Genomic DNA, 22,730 nt, shown 5'->3' on the forward strand with positions numbered 1-22,730 from the left:
ATCACTGCTACACAAAACCAAAATAACAAGTCAAAGAATTGCACAAACTCGGTGTCCATGTACCGCCAAAAATCGCCCATCCTCACCAAATTTGAACATTCAACATTGACAACTACCTGGGTGTCCCTCTGATAATGTGGCAAAAATTGGAACAACTGAGCCATAAATTAAATTTATGCAAATTTGTTTTCCAAAGTTAGGCTTAGCAGTGCAGATTGCTCCTCCCAACAAGACCTTTTAGCATGCCGTCCCAAGAAAGCAGTTTGGTGACTGAGATGCCCGTCACAAAGGGGTTAAGTCAGTTCTACACAAATACCAAAAAAGTGCCGATGTATGAGTAATGAAATTAAATAAAAATATTTTAAGCAGAAATGTAAATAATACGGAAATACACTTTAAAACAGAAGGATCTATACTTGCTTTTAATATAAAATGCAATATTCATCACAAAATCTTGTGCAGAAACTTGATAAAATTAAAATTAAAGCTTTATTTAATCATTTAAGAAGGAACATAACTTTGCATCCTTAAAACTGGTTCTAAAAATCAAATTACTTATGATTAACAAAAAGGCACAGAATTTTTTTCTTTTTCTCTCTCTCGCTTTTTATTATATTTTTTATAATATTTTTATATATATATATATTTTTTTTTTTTTTTTTTTTTGCATGTGTGTGCTTTGTTAAAGTTGCAATATGCTAAATAATACTAAAGTAAAACAATAAAAAAAAAATTTAAAAAAGAAGGTTGCAACATTTCTTCAATGAAAAGCCCTGCCCACGTTTTTTCGCCTGAGCCACAGAGGCCAATGTGCACCACCGTGTAATCAAATTAAGTGACACTTTCATATTCAATAAAGGTAATTACACTAAATCATGCTTTTCTTTTATAATATTTTTATGTAAATTTAAATATTCAGAAATCTAATCCATTTAAATTATTTATAATTTTGAAATTAAAAAGTACCATTTTGATAAATAGCAAATAAATATCTCTGAAGTAATATAAGCAGCAATATAATTGATATAAAAATATTGAATTAATTTTAAAGCTCTTTTAAATGCCTTTAAGCTGGAGTAAAATCTACAATAATTTCTTGTAAAATCTACTTGATTATTTAAATTATGCTCAGTAGAGAAAATAGTAATATTTGACAAAGTTTTTTTTCTTTTTTTTTTTAATAACACTGAGAAAATTTTGCATAACTTTTATTATTATGAAAGTTTTTATAAGCTTTATTACACAATAACAATTGCAGCATCAAAATGTTTTCATAATTCCACAACTGAATTTTGACTGCATTAAATATTACTTCTAAATTATCTTCAAAAAAATAATTCTGCTGTAGCTACTAGAATTATTAAAATAATATCATTTTTAGGTGCTAAACTGTTCCATTCATCAGGCCTGAGTTCAATGACATTAATTTTTCACAGATTAGAAATTTTAAATCAAAAACTATCTTGTATAATTTTCAATTATCTCCATTTTAGTTACGAGACTGAAACATCCATCTATCACTCCCATTATAAAAAAGTTTTCTTTTGAAAAATTAGTTCTATTATTAGTTGATGCTTAGCAATCTGACTTACAAACCTTTTTTTCACTTTTCTTCCTATGGATTTACTCAACTTTAAAGCTAAATTTTCACGTTTTTCAAGAATATTTTCTGAGAGAATTGAGAAAATCCACCAATTACTCTTTTGGTTAATTCAATATGGAAAATACCAGGGCTATTTAAGAAAAGGGATTTCTTTGTGAAGAAATTTTTGGAGTAAATTGACATTGCACTTCGGGAAAACCATGAAAACCCCCCTACAACAAACCCATTTGCTAGGATTCAAGATTAAATTAATCACTCTATTAAGAATGCAGCTTAAAAAGTTTTCTGACTGCAGTGCTTTATTTATCTTTCTTGCATTATTAAACTTTAATAATGCAAGAAAGATAAATAAAATTTCTTTTCTCTTTTCTTGCATTATTAAACTCTACAAACATACATGCATAAAAAACTGAATATATCCTATAAGTGATTTACTAATAGGATGTGTATAAATCCAATGTACTTACCTAAATATAACAGACCACCAGTGGCAGAGCAGTGAAGTTACTTAACGCTGATAATTCAGTTCTAGAGAATGGGCTGGCAGCAGGGAGTTTTGTTGTTTTCCAATTCCACCCAATTTCCCTTAGAAATTGCTTCACGAAGGCATTTTCACCTTAGGCAGATAGCCCTGGAGACCTTTGCTGCAATTAAATAAAACTAAATATAAATATAAAGCAACAATTTTGTGTTTAGATTGTAGAGAATATAAAGTAATACTGATTTTTCTATCTCATGTAAAATATAAAATCTTTAACACTAATTTTTCAATTTGATTTTGATTAATTAAAGAAAAGCACGTGGGCGTGCTCAAGAACATAGCACTATTTTTAGTACTTTAAATGCAATATTTTTAAATCATGCTTCTCAGTATTATTTCATAGTTTAATTTCTAAAATTTTGCAGGTTCCCTCTCTGCCTCGCTTTTCACCTGAGACTTGAGGCAAGTGTACTTGCCTCACAGTTAATGCTTCAAGTAATGTATTAATTTACATTAACTTCTATTGCATTGTCTCCAAGGCTTCATAAATCTAAAGTTATCATTCATGGAAATTTTTGCATAAATATTTTTTATTTTAATATTTTGTATAAAACTGTTAACCATTCCTTGCCAACAAATTCTACTAAGTACCCTTGAAATATGAAAAGTTTGCTTTGCAATAAGAAAGTATGATTTTCCCTTTAATGGATGAATTAAAGCACATATTGACTGTCAGCCTATTTATTGCAAGAATTTTTTAGAAGAACGGAAGAACTTTTACAGCCATTCATAAAAAAAAAAAAAAAAAAAAAAAAAGTCTCAAAAAACTGAACAAGGGTTATTTCAAAACAGCAACATTATATATTTCAAACTACCTTTGTTAACAATGTCACAAAACAGAATCGCTCATATCAAAACTACGATTTTAATTAACGATACCTAAAATCAACTTTCGAATATCGTGTAAAATATTTCATAAGCGTAAAATGTAACACAAAATTATCAGAATTCTGAAAACATATTAACGAAACAACACGTTCTGTTCACAAAAGATGCTAAATCGTTTACTACCACTACCAAAAATCACCCCAATAAATACGCATGATAAAAACTTTCGCGATAAATAACAAGAATAAGAAAAGTACTTTTATTAAATTTACCGCGAAATTAGCTTTGCACACAATAGATAAAGGAAATGTGAATGGCAACCCTGTTACTTAGCCAAATTTGGCGTCGTTTGAATCAATTGCTTAACAACAAAGTTCCATAGCTGTTTGCAAAGTTCTACCTGTTGCGTTAGAGCGTCAGTGTCAGTTTCGAGAATTTAATTATATTTCTAATTTTTTACTCAAATATTGTTTGATATAAAAAACTGAAAGTCATATTGGCCTGATTGGCTAAATCGCAGAATAGGCTGCATCAGTCGATGCTGTGTTTACTTCTCTTATGCTTGGACGCGCCTTTTTATGACGTAATATTGGTTACGCCTCTTCTTATACTTGTTGAACTGCGGTGCTTAACCACCAGGGTGCCTGGGCGCCATAGCCCTACCCCTCATCGAATAACATAATAAAAGTTTCGAATTATGAGAAATGTAACTGAATGTGCTAAATAATTAAATGAGCAAGAGTTTAAATTCATAATTTCTAATAGTTAAATACATATTTTTTCCTTAAGTACCTAATTACTAATCCATACATAATTAACTATTTTTAAACAACAATTTCACAGAAGAATACATGTACACACAAGAGAAACAAAATACGAAGTGCGACGCCTCAGTGCCACTAGTAAAAACAAAAAGCAATCAGGAGGAAAAAAGAACAATATACAATAAAGAATTTGAGCAACAATTTGCATAACACATATACAAAATTACACATTACTAACATTTAGGATCGCCTTTGGGCGCTTACTGAAATTGGGGTCCCTAGTATCATAACAATAGTTAACAACCACAGGATTGTCCAGAAGTTCCTGTTTATCATAAAATGCCCTAGATAGGCGGCAATAAAAATCACAAAGATCCTCTATTCTTAACTCTTTACGAATTTGGCTATTCCGAATGTACCAGGGGGCATTACATATCATACGCAATACCCCGTTTTGGGCAGCTTGTAACTGCCTTCTCAAACTTTTGCACGAGTATGCCCAGACGGGGCATGCATAACTAAGAATTGGACGCAACATGGTTTTGTAAATGAGCAACTTATTATCAATAGATAGAACACTGTTTCGAGCAATTAAGGGGAAGAGTGAAGCTTTACTAGCTCGAAACTTCCTGAGAATATGTGTAATGTGTGGATTCCATGTAAGAGATTTACTGAGGATCACCCCAAGATAAGGGACCTGCTTGACCCAGGGAATGTCCACACCATACATTTGCAGGTGAGTCGGGAAATTCTTCTTAGTAGTAAACAGTATGGCATGTGTCTTGTCGACATTCACTTTGACTTTCCATTTGGTCAGCCAAGTCTCTAGCGAGTGGATGTGGTGTTGTAGCTGTTGTATTGCTGAACTAACAAATGCACTTTGCGTAAGGATCGCTGTGTCGTCTGCATACATGGCTAGTGTTGTGTTGTGTGTAGTGGGGATGTCGTTCACGTAAATATTGAATAGGGTAGGGCCCAGAAGGGATCCCTGTGGAACACCATCCCGTATAGGCCGGTTTGTGGATAATGAACCAGAAACATGAACGACAAAGTGTCTACCGGTTAGGTAGGATTTAATTATGTTTGTGATGTAGCCTGGGAGTCCCAGGTTGTGTAATTTGTATATGAGGGCATCCAGCCATACTCTATCGAAGGCTTTGGCGACATCTAAGAAAAGTCCACCAGTGACACGATGTTGTTGCATCCCACTGCTTATTAACTCAACAACTCTGTAGAGTTGATGCGTTGTCGAGTGCTTACGCCTGAACCCAAACTGATAGGGTATGAGGATCTTCTGCTCATCCAGGAAGATGTTTAGTCTATGTAGAATAACTGCTTCCACGATTTTGCTAATTGAGCTTAGCAAACTGATTGGTCGGTAACTCTCAGGAGCAGTCGCAGGCTTGTTGGGCTTTAGCAGAGGGACAATCTTGGCAGTTTTCCAACAAGTTGGGAAGTATTGCCATCGTAGTATGATATTCACTAACTTGGGGAAGTAGAGTATTATCTTGACAGGGAAGTGCTTGATCATCTCATTTGTGACACCGTCTACTCCAGGGCTCTTCCTTTTCGCAATTCGCATGATATAGAGACAGACCTCCGATGGCATGGCTGAGATAATGTTGTCTGTGCATGGCTGTGTTGTAAAATTGGAGTGGAAGTCAGCAATAAGCTGTTCAGTGTCTGAGTCTGAAATGTTGTTAATGCAGAACTGAGATTCCAGATGCTGAGCTAAAAGTTCTGCTTTCTCAGTTCCGGTGTAATGGATCCGTTGAGGGCCGTGAAGGGGCGGAATGGCGTTATAGCATTTTTTGTACCTCTTCACTGCTTTCCATAAGGAGTTATCCTCTGCAGAAAGAGATCTGAGGTAGTTAGTCCAGCGATCTTGTGAGAGTTTATTTGTGAGAAACTTGACCGCTTCGCACAGGCGATTGAAGTTCCTTTTATCATCACGGTGTCTGGTGCGTTGATACGCTCGTCTTGCAGCATTTCTCTCTTTAATCAATAATCTGAGCTCTTGAGGCTTGTGTTTCATACCAGGTTTAACTTCAACTTGTGCTTTCGCATAAGCATTTTGTATATTTTCAGTGAGGTCCTTGACCAAACTATCAATTTCACTCCCCTTGTGTATCGTGGGTAAAGTGTACTGGGTGTTGGAGAGGGCTTTGGCAAAGACCTGCCAGTCTGTACGAAAGGCCCTGGTGTCTGATGTAGTATATCTGCTGAGGTCCAGAATAATCCTAACAGGATTGTGATCACTTGAAAGTTCGTCCAGTACGGAAATATCCAGTGGAGAACTGGTGTTCCGCAACAAGAAAAAATCAATAATTGCGGTGGACCCAGCAGCATACCGTGTTGGGGTACTTGGAACTGCCAATTTAAACCGTGCCGACGCGGCCAAGGAATAAATCAGTCTGCCTGTTGCATTAGAAGTGTAGCAGTTCCATGCGCGGTGTCTTGCGTTCAAGTCTCCACCAATAATAACATGTGTACCAAGTGTGAGTAGAATTTCAAGGTCTGTCTGAACGACAGCCACAGGTCTCATGGGAGGAATGTAGGTGGAGACAAAAATGTATGGAGTGTTAGTGTCTGTTGTGATGCAGATAGCTGTGGCCTCTACGGCTGAGAGCTGTGGAATGTTCACGTGATAATGGGGAATGCAGCGTTTGACAAGAAGTGCAGTGCCACCTCCACGTGGGCGAGGAGCGGTAGTACTTCTGTGCGACTTGTAGGTATAGTAATTTGCCACACACAATGGTATTTTAGGGTCAAGCTTGTGTTCTTGTAGGAAAAATAAGTCGGGACTGTGCTCACTTGCAAAATCCCGCAATTCATTAATCTTACGGAACAAACCATTTGCGTTCCAAGTAATAATACTTACGTACCTATTGTTTACACTATACATAATTATTCAACATTGGAAAACACACTGTCAAAAACATTAAATAATATAAACAACTTATCGATTGAATGCTCCGCAGCCCGCAGTTCAGGCATGGCTGCCGAGATTTTTTGAAAAACATTCATAACTGTGGTGCCTTTAAAAACATCACACACCTCTTTGATTATTTTGAGAAAGTCCATAAACATACCCGAACCAACAGTAGCACTAGCAGCATTACCACTGCTGACAGTCTGTTTATGCATATCAACATTAAAATTATTAACAGTATTTACAGATCTTTGAACGTCACCCTTGGCTACACTAGCATAACTGCGCCCGGAGGCAACAGCAGAATAACTCAAATTTGCATTAGAAGTACTAGGCATTTTAACACCATTATTTACATTTTCTGAGTTTGCACTCTTATTCACAGTTTTATTTCCGACTATGCGTCGGGGGAATTTCGGACATCCGCGATAATTGGCGGTGTGTCCTTCTTGCAGACAATTACAACAAATAGGAGAGTCTAATTTTTTAACATTACATTTATCAGTACGATGTGCACCTGCACATTTCACACATCTTGGTTGTAGTTTGCAATTTTCACTACTGTGATGGAAGTGTTGGCAGTTGTGACACTGCACAACATTTCCACGCACTTTATAAGGATGTATTTCAACAAAGAAACATAGCAGTTTTTTAACATCATAAATAGATTGCACCCCTGGTACATTCTCTAAATGAACCTGAAACAAAGGCATAGGAGCCTTAGATTTGGTTCTGTGCATTTGGGTAACTTTTCGAGGTTTATACTTTAAATTAACCAGCTCCTCAAAAATGTCATCTAAGGGGCAATCGATAGGTAAACCTCTTATAACTATTTTGATGGGCCTATCCATCTTTCTGGTAATTAAATAATGATCTACACTTTTTTCATCCAAATATTTTGTTATCTGACGGTGATCATTTTCCGTTTTCGGAAAAACTTTTAAAAACTCACCAGTAACTTTAGCTGCAAAGTCTAAATTAGTTTCAGCCCTCAGTTTTTTAGAGAAATCCGAAAATTTAATTGGAGGCTTCACCATTATCGGTTTCACCTTCGGTTGTTGCATTTCAATAACCTCATTCTCTTCACTAACTTCCATATCATTATTAGTGGCAGTATTATCTGCATTAGCATTTTCACCTAGCTTATCAAATTTATTGCTAACATTAATTTCTGCATTAGCTTTGACTAATTTAGCAGGCCGAGCCGTATTACGCGGCTGTGTAAAGCCTTCTGAATCCTGAATTTCGCTCACGCATCTTTTTCCTTTTTTCGAAGGCCGTTTAAGCAAAATTTTTGTTTTTTCTCCGCTAGGAATTTGTGCAATTGCACCAGATTTATCACTAACATTTTTTACACTTGATATAGTATCATTACAGTTAACAGAATTAACAGTAGATATAACCTGCATCTTAGGGACATGCTTAACAACATTCACATTCAACTTATCACAAGATAAATTTACAATACTAGGATTTTGGGCACTAAAAACGTCGCACTTACCCTGAAATAACAAAGCCAGTCTTTTGGCTATTCCACTCCTTTTTTGGTGTACATGCAGACGTTTTTGCTTATCCTCCTCACTGGATAATGTATTGAGATCATCTTCCGTTAACTGCTCATTTACATGAACTGCAACATTCAGAAGCAGAACTTGCTGAAGCGCGAGTTGATAATCCTCCGCATCGTAACAATCCTTGTTTAATAGCTGACTCCAACCTTTTCCTAACACCTTGTCTGCAAACGCGCATATCTCCTCGGGTAAACCAGAGAGATTTTCTCTTAAAAACAAGTTATAAGTATGCTATAGCTTCGTATTTAAAGAAAACTTAAATTATATTTTAACTGAGTTGAAATGGTAGGTTTATAATGTTCTGCGCGAGATTTTTTAAATTATAAATCTACTTTTGTGTGTTGTGTGGTAGTGTTAGCATTTATGCAACGAATTATCTCTCACAAATGTATTATTTACCAAACGATCCTTAGCAAACGATTAAAAATATTGAATGCATGAATTAAAAATTATAACCGTAACTTCTGAAAATACAGTAAAGCATTCTTTTGCTTAAAGAGGGAGGGCGCTGCGATCACCGAGGCAAGCGGCTGGACTTTCGCATCGCTCCGTAAAAAAAGTGAAAAAAAATTCCTTTCCCCTTGGGGATTATTAACTAAATTACTTTGAAATACTGATTTTTCTACAATACCTACACGTTTTCAAAAGTTTTTCAGTTGCAATGTTGATGAGAATGAAACAGCGGACAATGTGAGGAAGTACTACGAAAGGCTGGAATTTTAAGATAAGTACCCTTCTTTCATATAAACTCAATCAAATTTCTATAAATATGTGCCTTTAAATCAATAAATTTTAAATTTTAATCAGTTTTTAGCATTAAAAATACTTGAAATTGCTCATTGCCTGTGGCTTCCTTTGTTAAGCAGAACAGACGCCAACGTTATCAGTTCACGTCTGTCGTCACTTACAAAGCCCCCTTATCTTGCTTTGAGGAATCTCGTGAGAAGGAAAATAGGGGACTCACGGCATCGAGCTATTTCCTCTCGGATCCTCTGGATTCTTTTTTTTTTTTAGATCGCTTAAATATTTTTTGCCTTTAAATAATATTATACCTCACCGATTTTTTCTCATACTGTTCCTTGCTATCTGTTAAATGTCCATATGTAACGGATGGAAAATTCGTCACTGCCTTAAATAAATTCTTAGAACTATGAGCTTATATAAACAACAGTGTCCCTCATTGTGTAATTAATTAAGTAATTAATTGTGTAATTAATTAATTAAGTAGTAATAAATTATGATAGCAAAATAATAAATCTTGTAATAAATTATGATAGCAAAATAATAAATCTTGTAATAAATTATGATAGCAAAATAATAAATCTTGTAATAAATTATGATATATAAATTAATAAATACTATGTTTAAGTTGTGTTTTTAATACATATACTCAGTAATTTACATATACACACACATATATATATATACGTATATATCTTTTTTTTTTTTTTGTGTGTGTGTGTGTGTGTGTGTACGGTTGTGGTCTTGTATTGTATATGGTTCTATCTTGTTTGTCTGCTGCTGTTTTTTGAAAAATGTATGAAAATGTTGGGAACAAAAATAGCACAAGTTACTTTAGTTAAATTAATATATACTTTGTATGATGACTTTTGTTGATATCTCAGGATGCAATACATATTACTTTGCATATACTCAGCATACATATTACTTTGTATTTCATTCTAAATACCTTGATACGAAGCAATTTAACACCGTCAATATTTTTTTTCTCCCCCAGTAACACATCTATTCATCATTACCAAACACACTCACCACACACACACACACTCACACACACACACACACTTGTGAGACACTATTTATTGTAAATGAAGACAAATTTTCCTCCTTTTAACTACACTCATGGACACAATCGTATTTTAGGATATTTTCTACATCTTTTCCTTTTCTTTCTATAGGCTCCCTTTTTTTCCCCCTCTCTATTATTTTTGGGCCATTTATTTTAAATTTTATTTTGTCCCATCTTTTCTTCCTGACCTTTTGAACTCGTGCAAGATGTACGAAGTTCCCTTTTTACTCTCCTCAAATACGAAATTGCCCCCTTTCTATATACCTTTCCTTCACACCTATGCTTGATTTTTCGCCCATCGGTGCAGAAAGACTTAGCGGGTGCAAAACAAGACATCTGTCTACTTTGTCTGTCTGTCCAAGGCCAACTTATACTTAAGGCCTGCCAGACTGAACGAAATTCCGGTTCCCACTTTTCAGTGGCTTTCGCGAAATTCATCACTAGGTGGCGCTCGCATTCTGCTACAATTTTGCTATACGCTCATTATTTGTAACGTGGCTCGTTATTAACAAAAAGTGTATTTTATGTCTAGCTGCTGTATATTTAAGGGATATACTTATCAAACTTGGTTTTTTTGCGTAACTTTATATGCATATAGGTTTAAAATTGTGTATATACCTCATTGAACTCAGTTCTGAAATTCTTCATTCTGCTTATTTACTTCTGAAATCTTTGTGCATCTAATGCTGTTACTTTCAAAACTTTGTGTGGAACTTTCTTCTGATTAATCTGGAATAGGAATGCTACATATGGATTTATGTCATGTAGGTAATGTATCAAGATGGCACTCATGTGTATGTGTGCTTAATAGTGATAATATTGTTTTGTAAAATTCAGTAATTTTATTTCATGTATACATTATTCTTGATAATGAACGATATCAGTATCTTACGCTGCCAGCCACAAAATTTTGTACACATGTCATTCTGATAAATGTTGTATGTGCGTAAAAGTGTATACATGCTGTATATTTAAGTGATGCATTTAATAAGTTTGTTTTTTTGCCTAACTTTAAATGCATATATATCTAAAATTGCGTATATACCTCATTCTACTTAGCATTGTGGGCATGGATATATTATTTATATTCAGCCATTGCAAGTATTCAAATTTTATCCTTGCTATCCGCGATTCCAGCGCTCTGATACGCCATCTAGTGGCTAAAAGGTGGAAACATTAAAGCTCGGTATTTACGTTTGACAATGCTACCTAGTTTGTGAAGCGTGTTGTGATCGAAAAGTAATTAAACGTTTTATTTTTTATTGTTGTGGGCATATGTATAACTTAAAAAGAAGTACAGACCACATGTTTTGTTGTGTACATCAGTGTAAATCACGATCTTGCAAGGAACCTGAGTTATGCTTCAATCGCATTCTTGGTTCGAAAAATATCGAACGAGATAGCAAAACGAAGAGGGTGGATTCGCGTATTTCGAATTGGAAAGAAAGTGGGACATTATATGAACGTGCGTCCTAAGCCTTTAAAAAAAAAAAAACTGATTGCATTTTTTCTTGTAAGAAAAGTTTTTTTTATATATGCAAAATTTCTTTCTCGTGTATCATACATATAAACGTGTATGTGTATTCTTCGAAAGTAAACATGCATATTAGTGTATTGAAGTATAAATCATTATAGCTCATTAATCTCTTAAATATTATTAATATACATATACATATACAATTATGCTTTCATGCATATTTTACTTGCAGAAATTTAAATTGTGTTTCAGTTTATGTTAGCAATGATTTAAATGAAAATTTATAGAATGACACATGTAAAAGTAAAAGTTAATTATTTTAACGTTAATGATGAACTTTGAATTTCATATTCTAGTAATGTTGAAATTTCTGTGTGTGAGTCATTTCCTGTTAAACTATTTAGAACTGTTTACAGTGGTTCAGGATAGTTAGCATAAAAAATTTCCTGTTCAGAAAATAGGTATGATGATCTAGTATGAGTAATAGTATAAAAAGTATTACAGATATCAAATCTTTTCCACTATAGAATAGCATGCACCAAACAATTTCTTATAAAATGATATACATACCATTGTTACTCGCTGAGCACAGTTAAATGTTTTTTCTTATCTTTTATAACAGTGTTCGTTTTGAAGTAAGTATTAGTAATAAAAAGTTTTTAAAGTAGCTTGAAAAAATTTATCCATGGTGAAAATTAGCTAATGATGAAAGTATTTTTTCTCACTTGAAGTATCAAACGGCCACATGTATCTTTTTCGAGAAAAATCTGTTGTTCTGTAATGTAAAAACCCAAGTATTTGTTCAGTGATAAATATTGATAGGGGGAGAGTAATTTCATTTCTCAGCCATTATTCAAAATATGATTGCATATAACTAAATAACTTTGGAGTAAATTAAACAGCGTACACAGACATGTGTATACAGATATACAGGTTAGCAAATAAAAGCAAGGACAGTGGATTTGGATCAGTTCAGTAATTTATTAGATTGTTTTATTTATAACAAGCTTTTATTTAGTAGAATAAGAATGTGTAGAACATTTAGTAGAATAAGAATAATACATGAATACACAGCCTTTTAGTTGCAAGAAATAAGATTTTGCATAGTTATTTAAAGATGCAACCATATTTATTATCTCAAACATATTCTATCTTAATTGTATTTCTGGGGCAAATATGCATTAATTCTCTTACCTCTTGTCATTATAAAAATTTGATTTCATCGTGTTGCTTATATGTTCGTAACTAGAATTGGTGTCGATTCTATGCAGTGTTGATATCTGTAACTATAAGCCTCATCGAAAATATATGCATATTGGATGCCTCATCAATGCTAAGAAGATTTAGTGATTTTTTTTTTTCTTTTTTACTAGCACAATCTCAAAATTTTCATTGCCAGTATGTAATTGTTTGCATACAGCACTTTTACTAAGAAAATTATAGTATATATAAAAAATGCTTAAGATAATAAAACCTTTGGTGACACCAGATATACATATTGATTTGATATTATCTGATAAACATTGTAAATGAATGAATAAATTTGTCATTAAAATATTTCGGAGGAGTAAAAATACATTAAATGAAGAGGCTAGATGAAATATAATAATATTAATTCTTTGGTAAAAATATCTTTATTTATACAAAATGTTGCAAATCAATCTTAAGTTATTTTTTAGAATGATATATAATCGTGAATCGTGTATGCAGTGTCTTCTGGATGCATATTCGTGCAAAACTGATGAACACTGGTAGTTCGGTCCAACTTTCGATCCCGGCGAACAGGCTGACTCCATGGGTGTTTTCTTGATTTTACACATGTGTATCGTTTAAGCACTATCTTCTGTATGCATACGTGAATAAAGCGCTAACTCTGGTAGTTCGGTCCATTTTCGAATCCCAGCAAGCGGGCTGACTGCATAGGTGTTTTCATGATTTTCCGCATGTGTAACATGTTGGCAGTATCTTGTGAATGCATAATGTCAATAAAGCGGGTGCAGCCCGGGTAAAATCGCTGAATACTGGTAGTTCGGTCCAACTTTCGAATCCCGGTGTACTGTCCAGAAATTGTGGATGCATATGTGAATACAGCGGGCGCAGCCCAGGAAAAATTCGCTGAACACTGGTAGTTTGCTTCAAATTTTAAATCCCGTCGAATGAAAGCGGGCTTCACTGGTAGTTCGGTCCAACTTTCGAATAAAGGCCAATGAAAGCAGGCTTCAGGCCGCTCAAATGGTGGGCTTACCCGCTAGCAATCATGCTAGCTAGCGTATATCTTGTGATTGCATACGTAAATCAAGTGACCTAACGTGAATAAAGCGGGCGCTCCACGAAAGCATCCCTTCCCTCATGTAGCGGGCTTGCCCGCTAGTGATATATAAAACTGTCCCTCTCTAGCTACATCCCTGAAAGTAAGCATTTATTCAAATATTTAACAAATAGATTTGATCATATTTTATGCATCATGCAGACTATATTTCCAGCTCTTTCATTTAAGTGCAATTTATTTCCAATGTATGAACATGAATACTGTACAAGCTTAGTCACTTATTTGTAATTTAATTCAGTTTTTATATAAAAGTTAAAATTTACCAGGCACTTGCTTAAAAAAAATAGTTTAATAGATGTTGCTGTAATTTAACACTTTTGATTTTAATGTTTTCAGAAATTTGCTAAATCAAGTTTATCTTCGTGTGACCTTGCATCAAAGGCACCGATAATAAATTTGTTTTGGCATTTAGTGCTAAAATTTTTAAAGAAAAACTTATTATTGATGTAAAAGAAGGTATCATTAATTAATTATATTATCTTGGTAATATGTCTTATGATATGCTTATTTACGGTGTCATGATATTGCAGTAACTTAACAGGCATTTCATATAACTTGTTTCTTAAGTTGTATAACCTGTTTTCATAACATTTTGTTATCAAATATATATAAAAGGTAAATTTCTAATGAAATATTCTTCATTTCACAGCAGTGTTATTTACCGTGATATAACGTGTGTTCACATTTATTATATGGTTATGATCATTATTCATTATAGAGCTTTATATGTTTGTTATATACATTTAATTTATATCATTATGTTTTACATGATTTTGCTTTTAGAATATATCACAATATATATTTCGAGTTGCTACAGTGAATAATAGAACTACAGTGCTTCTCAAAGGGTTCGTACACTTACGATTTTCATTGAAATAGGGCTCTTATCCATTAATTAAAAGTAAACTTTCTGAATGAGACTTTAATAATAAGATCTATAATCTATTTGTAACAAAATTATATAAAATATTTTTTAAATGTAGTGAAACTTTATTTTTAAGAAATTAATAATCAAAAAATGACAAACATTTTATCTCAAAAAAATGAAGATCTTCATTCTAAGAACTTAATTGGAGACTATATGCCTTAAGGGAGGGATGCCTTTGTGGAGGACTTTATAAGGGAAACTGGCTCGTATACAAGTTACACATGGGGAAAACCACGAAAACACCCATGCAGCCAGCCTGTTTGCAGGATTCGAACCTCGGACCGAACTACCAGTGTTCAGCGGCGTTACCGCTCGGCCGCTGGTGGTCTTCGCTGGCGGTAATTATGTGAATTAGGATGCTATCATACCGCTCACCCGATGGCAAAAATATAGAAAAGGCAAAGTCAAAGGTTAAATTCATTAATTCTAATCAGTATGCACTAGCAAAGTAAAGCACTGTGGTTTTACATAATTTCTGATTAAGCTATTGAAATCGTACAAACTGAAATAATTCTTGCATTTAAACTTGTATTCCAAATTAAGATTTAACTTGAAATTAATGTAGATAATTACTGAGAGAATTGAATTTTTGTAGCGTACTTTACGTGAAATGAGATCACTTTGGGTCATGTGATGTGAACCAGCGAATCAGGATGTTTTACCATGAAAGCATAGTAAATTCTTAATGTCTTTTTGAAAATTTATTGGCTTTTTTACAAAATTTTAAATGACATTTAAATGTTTATACCTTTAAAATAAAAAATTCTTAGAACTAATATTTGTCTATATTTTTATGTGTATACTGTGTGTTGTCGCTAATAAAGTCTGCTTGGCGAGATTTGCGCTGGTGAAACGGAAAAGTACCAAAATTTGCATTCTATGAAATTGTACTTTTTAAATGATAAAATTTTAAAATCTACAATCTGAATATTAGAATATGGTTGGAAAATTACCATAAAATTTCTTGTTTCTACCAAAACGCTTTTAATATTCTGCGATGGAATGGGATAGTTCTTATGAAAATTATATTATGGTACTGGAAATGGCTTCTTGTTTGCTTAAGAATTATAACCAGATAGTGAAGCTCTTACAAAAAATTTTATCTGATTAATATAATTTATGCCTTTTTTATAATGAAATGGCTGTTGTATATAATGATTGTAGTTGTTTTTCCCATGAAACCATTATGGCATACTAAAATTCATTTGATAAGTTTAATTTATTTTTGGCTGTTGGGTATTATATTTCTATGCAAATACATTATGGTATATTGATGATTATCGTCAAACTCCTAATATTTTTACTCTACTTTCGGCCATTTTTGGCTAACAAAAACTGATAGCAATGTACATTAGCCCCAATAATGGATAAGCATGATATCAAAACGTACTCATAAATTCTCGGTGGTTTCATATAACACTGAGAAATCCTTAATAAACCACTTTTATCTGTTGATTATCTAACCAAATAAATAGCATCTGTTCCTCCCAAATTTCCACAAATAATTTTTCAAGGTTTTTTTATATGCTATATCTCTATAGTTTCTGTTGATCATGTAACTAAAATATCTGTTACAATAATTTTTGAAAGGACTATATTTCCATCAATCTTCTTGACTGACAAGAAAATATGTAGATAATGTGTGGAGTTATTATAGCATAGGGAAAAACATGACACCAATTTTACAACAAATGTGGGCTAATCTTTGGAATATGGTAACAGGTAGTTTTGCGATATTTTGGTAAGGCGATAAAGGTTACTAGCTAGGACTTTAGCAGTGTACATGGATACAGTCAAGAGTGTGCACAATGCCATTTTTGTGCAATTCTAGGATGTTTTTTAAGTGAAAATAGGTCGACGTGTACATGGATGATACCGTGTATGTGCAATTCGTAAAAACGCGGCAAGCAGTGGGCGATTCTGCCCTTTGTCCCAATTTCGCACCTAATCTTCGTCATGATTAAGCACTTTTATTCCATAAAAGTTCTAGCATAAGCATAATTCGGCTACAAGATTGTTGGAAATGTTGAGTAAAAAAAAAACATGCCTTTACTTCTTGAAAACAAAATGGCGTCCGAACAAAAACTAGCAGGTTGCTGTAGCAGGATTGGTCGCCAAATTTTAGCCAAAAAATCGCCAAGTTACCATAATCAAAAGATTAACCCAAATCTGAAATTTTGTTTTGTGAGTCTTTGGTTAAACTAAATGTTATAATTTATTTAGGATGAAATAATTCTTTGGCATAATGTAATTCATATCATCTATGTTGCTACAATTCTGTTTCAATACAAGACCATCATATCAGTGTAAGATTTCCCATGTGGAGACTTGGTTTCTAATCTTTGTGTAATATAATACAGAGAAGCTCGTACTGTGAATTCGTAAGTATAATTTATTCTTCTATTAGATTGGAATGGACTCGGTGTTTTCATATAGAATGCTTGACATTCAAAGTGTTAGTTCGGTGTTTCATATTCAAAGATGTTGAAGTTCATACAATGTAATTAATTAATAGACTTATTCTTGAATTTTTGGCTCAGATATAAAGTTATTAATTAAAAACAGCATTAGAAAAGCAAAACTGATTAAAAGAACACTTCCATTATTTTTAAAATTGATATATTTAAATGCTTTTGTTCATATAAAAACAACAATAAACACATTTCTAAATAATAAGATTATTAAGAAAATTTGGAACATTTATAAAGGTTTGCAAGGATAACATGATCGATTTTGTTATAAATCACATGGTTTTGACACGTTAGATTTTGAGTATGCTCCTGCCAGATTGGTAGAAGCCTGGTGATCCTGTTATGAACAAATCTTAACAGATAAAGATATAACATGTGAATATAGAATCTAAAAAAAAAGGTAAGATTAGATTAGGCTATTTGAATATGGCTAAGCACATTGGTTATCAGCCTGAAGAAGAATGCTTTTATGAAGAACTTTATAGGGAAAACTGGTTCGTATTCACAAAACACATGCAAAAAAATAAAAACTGCACAGCCAGCTTGTTCACCAGGATTTGAGCTGAGATTAAACTACCAGTATTGAGTTGTTTAAACCACTTGTAGGACAAAACTAAAGAAAATGCTTGTAATATCATGTAATCAAAAGTTAACTGCATGTTATATGCCACAATTGCTTTCTCAAGTACTGAGGTAGGTAATACTTAATCTGCTTTTTTTTTTTTTTCTTTTGAAATGTTTGGTCATGGTATTATTCATTGCATGTATTTTCTATAATACATACAGAATATTAATAGTTCTATAACAAGTGTCTTTTTTTCATTTTTAAGTGCTTTGCTTGTTGATATTCTCAAAATTGCATTTGATGATTAGTGCTATCATGTGTATAATAAATACAATAGATGCATATAATAGACCAATATATTTTTAGTATACATATAATGATTCAATATCATTTTTATGGGGAAAAAAAGACACTTTTGACTGCATAGATTTTCTAGAAATCCCAAGTAAAACACATATGAAATCACTTGTTTACAATCAGCGAACGTTAAAATCAGCTACCTGTCACAATACAATAAAACAGCGACACAATTTCCTACAACAGCCAGCAGTTCATCCTTTACATGAACAAGAGTTTTTTTTTTTTTTTTTTTTTTTAATTTTTATTTGTCCTTTTTGAACAATGAAATGTCCTTCGATTTCATGCGATCAGGATGCTATAGAACTTATCCTTAAATAGAAAGCCAAAACTTGTACATTGGATTTCAAGTAAAATTCCGTGCATTACCAAATGATCAGCTTTTTAAAATGCTCTCTGCTTCAGTAATACAGCGAGAATTTACGCCTCCTTGAACAAAATCAAACATTTCGGAAGAGCTAAGTAACTCCATTTTTGAATGTACGAAGTCAGATCACAAATCAAAATACCGAGCTTTATCCGCCATACTAATGTGTGAAAGCGCCATCTATAGGTGAATTGAATCGCGGATACAGAACTGAACGTTTTCTTAAGTATATATTGTGATTATGAGAGTTATTATTTTTTGTGTGCTGTTAAAATATATTTTATGATGTCTGTGTCTCTTTTATTTATAACAAACAGATTTATTTGATCAAAAGCTTTATAAAAAATTTCATTATTTTCATTTGAAAAATTGAAGTTTCTCTAACACTGAAAATGTAAATTGCTGCAATGCACTTAATTCATATACTAGTTTCTTAATGTTAACATCAATGAAATTTAGAATACAAATGAGAGTGAAGAGAAACACACCTGTGTAATATTAAAATTAGTCAAAAAAGCAACTTTGGGTTTGAGTTTCATTCAAAATCTATGCCACAGTAAGACTTTTTTTTTTTTTTTTCTTAATAATTTTAAAATGTCTTTGAATATCTGCAATGCAAATACTGCACAGAGATCAAAATCTGCTTTATTTAAACTTTTATTGTTTAAGATTTCCTAAAAACAGTTATTTAATAATAAAAAAATTCTTCAGTATGTAAAATTTAATCACTTTAAGTAATATTTTTTCTCCAATGCCGTGGAAACAGATATACAAATTTTAGATCAAGGTGTATTAATATGTTAATTACATCATTGATAGGGGATACTAAATTATTTTTTGGCCCAGTACAGCCGATAGAAATATTTTGAAAAATTTTCACTGAAATAGTACATGATCTGAAGCTATCTGTTAACTTCTTACTATATAAATAATTAAAAAATAACGTGTATACTTTGAATTACCTTTAAATTAGAATAAATAGTTGTAATGCGTACAATTCAGAATAGCGCATGTCTAGATGAAAGCAGGAATTAAAATCGAGATCAAATGGCTGTTGTTTATGTGTGAAAAAAAAAAAAAAAGGTGAGATAGCTTAAAATTTCATGTTTTCCTTCTAATTAAAATATTTTTACTAATAAGAAATCAACAACTTTTGACTACTATGGATTAATCGTTTTTAAACTTTGCATATAACAAGACAGAATTCGTTTTTGGTACTTTTCCGATTTTTGTAAACATGGCAAAGTGTAGCAGAATCGTAGCGCCATCTTGCGGTCAGTAGGAATATCACGCAGGCAACCGAAAACACAAAAGAATATTTTCACACTGGCAGGCCTTGAGTATAAGTTGGCCTTGGTCTGTCTGTCTTTTTTGCTTAAAGAATGTTTTGGTTATTGATGAGTGTGTCTAAATCGGTGCCTACTGCAGAATGGACGAGTATCTGAATCTGGATTTTTTTAATCAGTTGGAGCGAAGAGGCAAAAAGAGTGCTATTGAGTGGTGTATGGAGAAAAGTTTGATTGCAATATCATATAAGTGCCCAATTTGTGGAACAAATATGAAACTAGTAGAGAGACGGTTTTGAGACGTATAGGCGATTTTGAGTGGTGCACAATGCTGAGTTTGTGCAATTCTGGGATGTTTTTTAAGTGAAAATAGATCGATGTGCACATGGGCAAAGCCAATGCGGTGCGCGATCCCGAGTTTGTGCAATTCTGGGATGTTTTTTTAAGTGAAAATAGATCGATGTGCACATAGGCAAAGCCAGTGTGGTGCGCAATGCCGAGGTTGTACAATTCTGGGATGTTTTTTTTAAGTGAAAACAGATCGATGTGCACATGGTCAAAGTCAATGTGTTGCGCAATGCTGAGTTTGAGCAATTCTCTGATTTTTCTTTAAGTGAAAATAGATGGATGAACACATGGACACCGAGTTTGTGGAATTCTTTGATGTTTTTCGAGCGAATACTGATCGTTGTGTAGAAGAGAAAACGAGGTTGTGTGTGATGCCGAGCAGTAATGTAACTTTATTTATGTGCAATGTTTAACATATCGTTAATGTATTTTAAATTTGTATTGTTGTTTTAATTGTGAATTATATTTAAGACGTCATTTTTCATTTAAATTGTATTTTTAATTTTTTGGCTTTGATATGTTTATAACGCTTTCCGACTTACGACATATATCGATAGCCCGACGATCTACTCAACAGTAGCAAAATTGTTAACTTTAACTCTTGAAGTAACGTTTACCTCATATTTTAATACGTAGTGTTTGGTATCGTAATTGCACTTGATAATATGAGTTCATTGATAATATGTGTGCGCGTGCGTATGTGAAGCATTGCTTAGTGTTCCAAGTTTGTAGTATTTATTTTATTATATTATTTTCTTTCATTCTGAGAAATTAGATTTTTTTATTTATTAATGCGTAGGTTTCTAGCATGCCTATACAGAATATGGCGTGATTTAGGAATTTTAGAAACTGATATGAAAGCTGTGTAATGATGTTCATATGCAATAAAAAATATTCTTCCTTTTTTATTAATGTAAAGTTTAAAATTTTTAGAAATAATGAAAACTGTCTAATTATTGGTATGTAAGGAATTATGTCGTTACGTAGCAAGAAGGTAATTTGTAAAAATGATAAAATTGAAACGTTCCGCAATATAAATTTAAATTAAAAAAAATATTTTATTTGTATAAATAAAAAAATTAATAAAAAAAAATAATAATAATTTAATAAAAATCTTTGAAAATATTGAAGCTCTACAAGTATTAGAGACTGCGACGTTGTTTATCGTTTTAATAATTGGTAGAATTCGCTCACTGTATCATGGTAATTTTAAACATAAACAATTTATTATACTTATTATCAGTAACGCCTAAGGTTAAATGTTATAAATGTAAATTAAAAGTAAAGAATTTGATATTAATTTACAATAATAAACAATTTATTATTGTTATTTTTAAGAGAACATAGAAAGTACACCTAGTGTAAATGCGAGACTGCATTGTGACGTCATAAGCTTAGTCCCACCCATTTATGGACGTCACGCAGCTCCTCCTACTGAACTTTGTTGATGCAGCCTATTCTGCGCTTTACCGCATGATTATCTATTCCATTGCCTTTTGTTTTATATTAATTAAATTTACTCAATTTTGTACTCTTTCGATTTATTTTTTAGTATAATAAATCAATATAATGATGATTATTGATTTCTTTCAATTCATCTTCGTCATATCTGTATATAATTTATTCAATAAAAATTCGTTGAATTATTCAAATTTTTCCTTTTCTTAGTGAAATATTTAGTTGTGTTTCTTTACTCTGTTTCTTTGCGATTGCGTATTTGTTTTACTGACTATGTAAAAATTAATCTATTATTATCAAAATATAGTTGATATTTAATTTGTTTTACCTTTTTCTATTATTTGTATTTCGTTTCGAATTTTTTTAATTGTTTTTATGAAGTACCCGATCGTAAGTTTTAATCTTTTTATCTCCCTACAATTTTTTATTGATGTAATAAGTGAATTAACGTGTGAGAATAGGCCTGTTATAGGCATTTCTCACACGTTAATTCACTTATTACACCAACTTGTTTTAGGCATTTCAACAACACCTAAATTTTGCATTACTTTCTTCATTGTCTTATCTTGCTTATGAGAAATTTAAATGAGTTATTTTTATGGCTGTTCTATGATGTGTAATCTCTTTCTCAAATATTCTCTTTGAATTGGAGTTTTATTCACGAAAAAAACCAGCTTTCCTTTTATTGTTTTGAACAGCTAGCTGGGATGTCTTGTAGAGTAGCATTTAAAAGTTTTTAATTCTGTTCCTAGGGCAGACTTGCTAGTTCTCATTATTTTCTATATACTTCTTGTGATTCAGACAGTTAAAGCCCATTTCAGATGAAAATTCCAGATGATAAGAATCAAATTGGAGCTTGAAAATGATTGGTAGCATGTCAGTCGAATACAGATATAGTTGCACAGCTGTATCTGTATTCAGTCGCACAGTTAAATATGAATGCTGAGATAATTTTTGTTCTTCAAAATATATGGAAATATCTTGTTTTAATATGTGCAGTCATCTCTATTACTGCAATGGCCCAAATATAAATCTATTATGGAAACATATAAACAAAATTAATTCAATGAAATGTAGAAAATTAGAATCCTTCTT

At 32.6% G+C, this 22,730-nt stretch overlaps 1 long non-coding RNA gene across 5 annotated transcripts in view; it reads right to left on the reverse strand.

The window, feature by feature from the left end:
• The window catches only part of LOC118203571 (uncharacterized), an 85,431-nt gene extending 81,903 nt beyond the window's left edge, over positions 1–3,528 (reverse strand). The window contains exons 1-2 of one of the 5 annotated variants that reach the window (XR_015042459.1): positions 3,245–3,528; positions 2,071–2,247 (exon numbers count right to left, since the gene is read on the reverse strand). This is a non-coding gene — a long non-coding RNA (uncharacterized LOC118203571). Of the gene's footprint in view, positions 1–2,070; positions 2,248–2,959; positions 3,175–3,244 lie in introns of those variants that run through there. The other 4 variants (XR_015042457.1, XR_015042455.1, XR_015042458.1 and 1 more) reach the window with 4 other exon arrangements.
• Between the last annotated feature and the right edge of the window lie 19,202 nt (positions 3,529–22,730).

The sequence above is a fragment of the Stegodyphus dumicola genome, chromosome 8 (assembly GCF_044657685.1).
Source record: "Stegodyphus dumicola isolate Sdum_Otavi_A_Nest chromosome 8, ASM4465768v1".
Taxonomy (NCBI): domain Eukaryota; kingdom Metazoa; phylum Arthropoda; class Arachnida; order Araneae; family Eresidae; genus Stegodyphus; species Stegodyphus dumicola.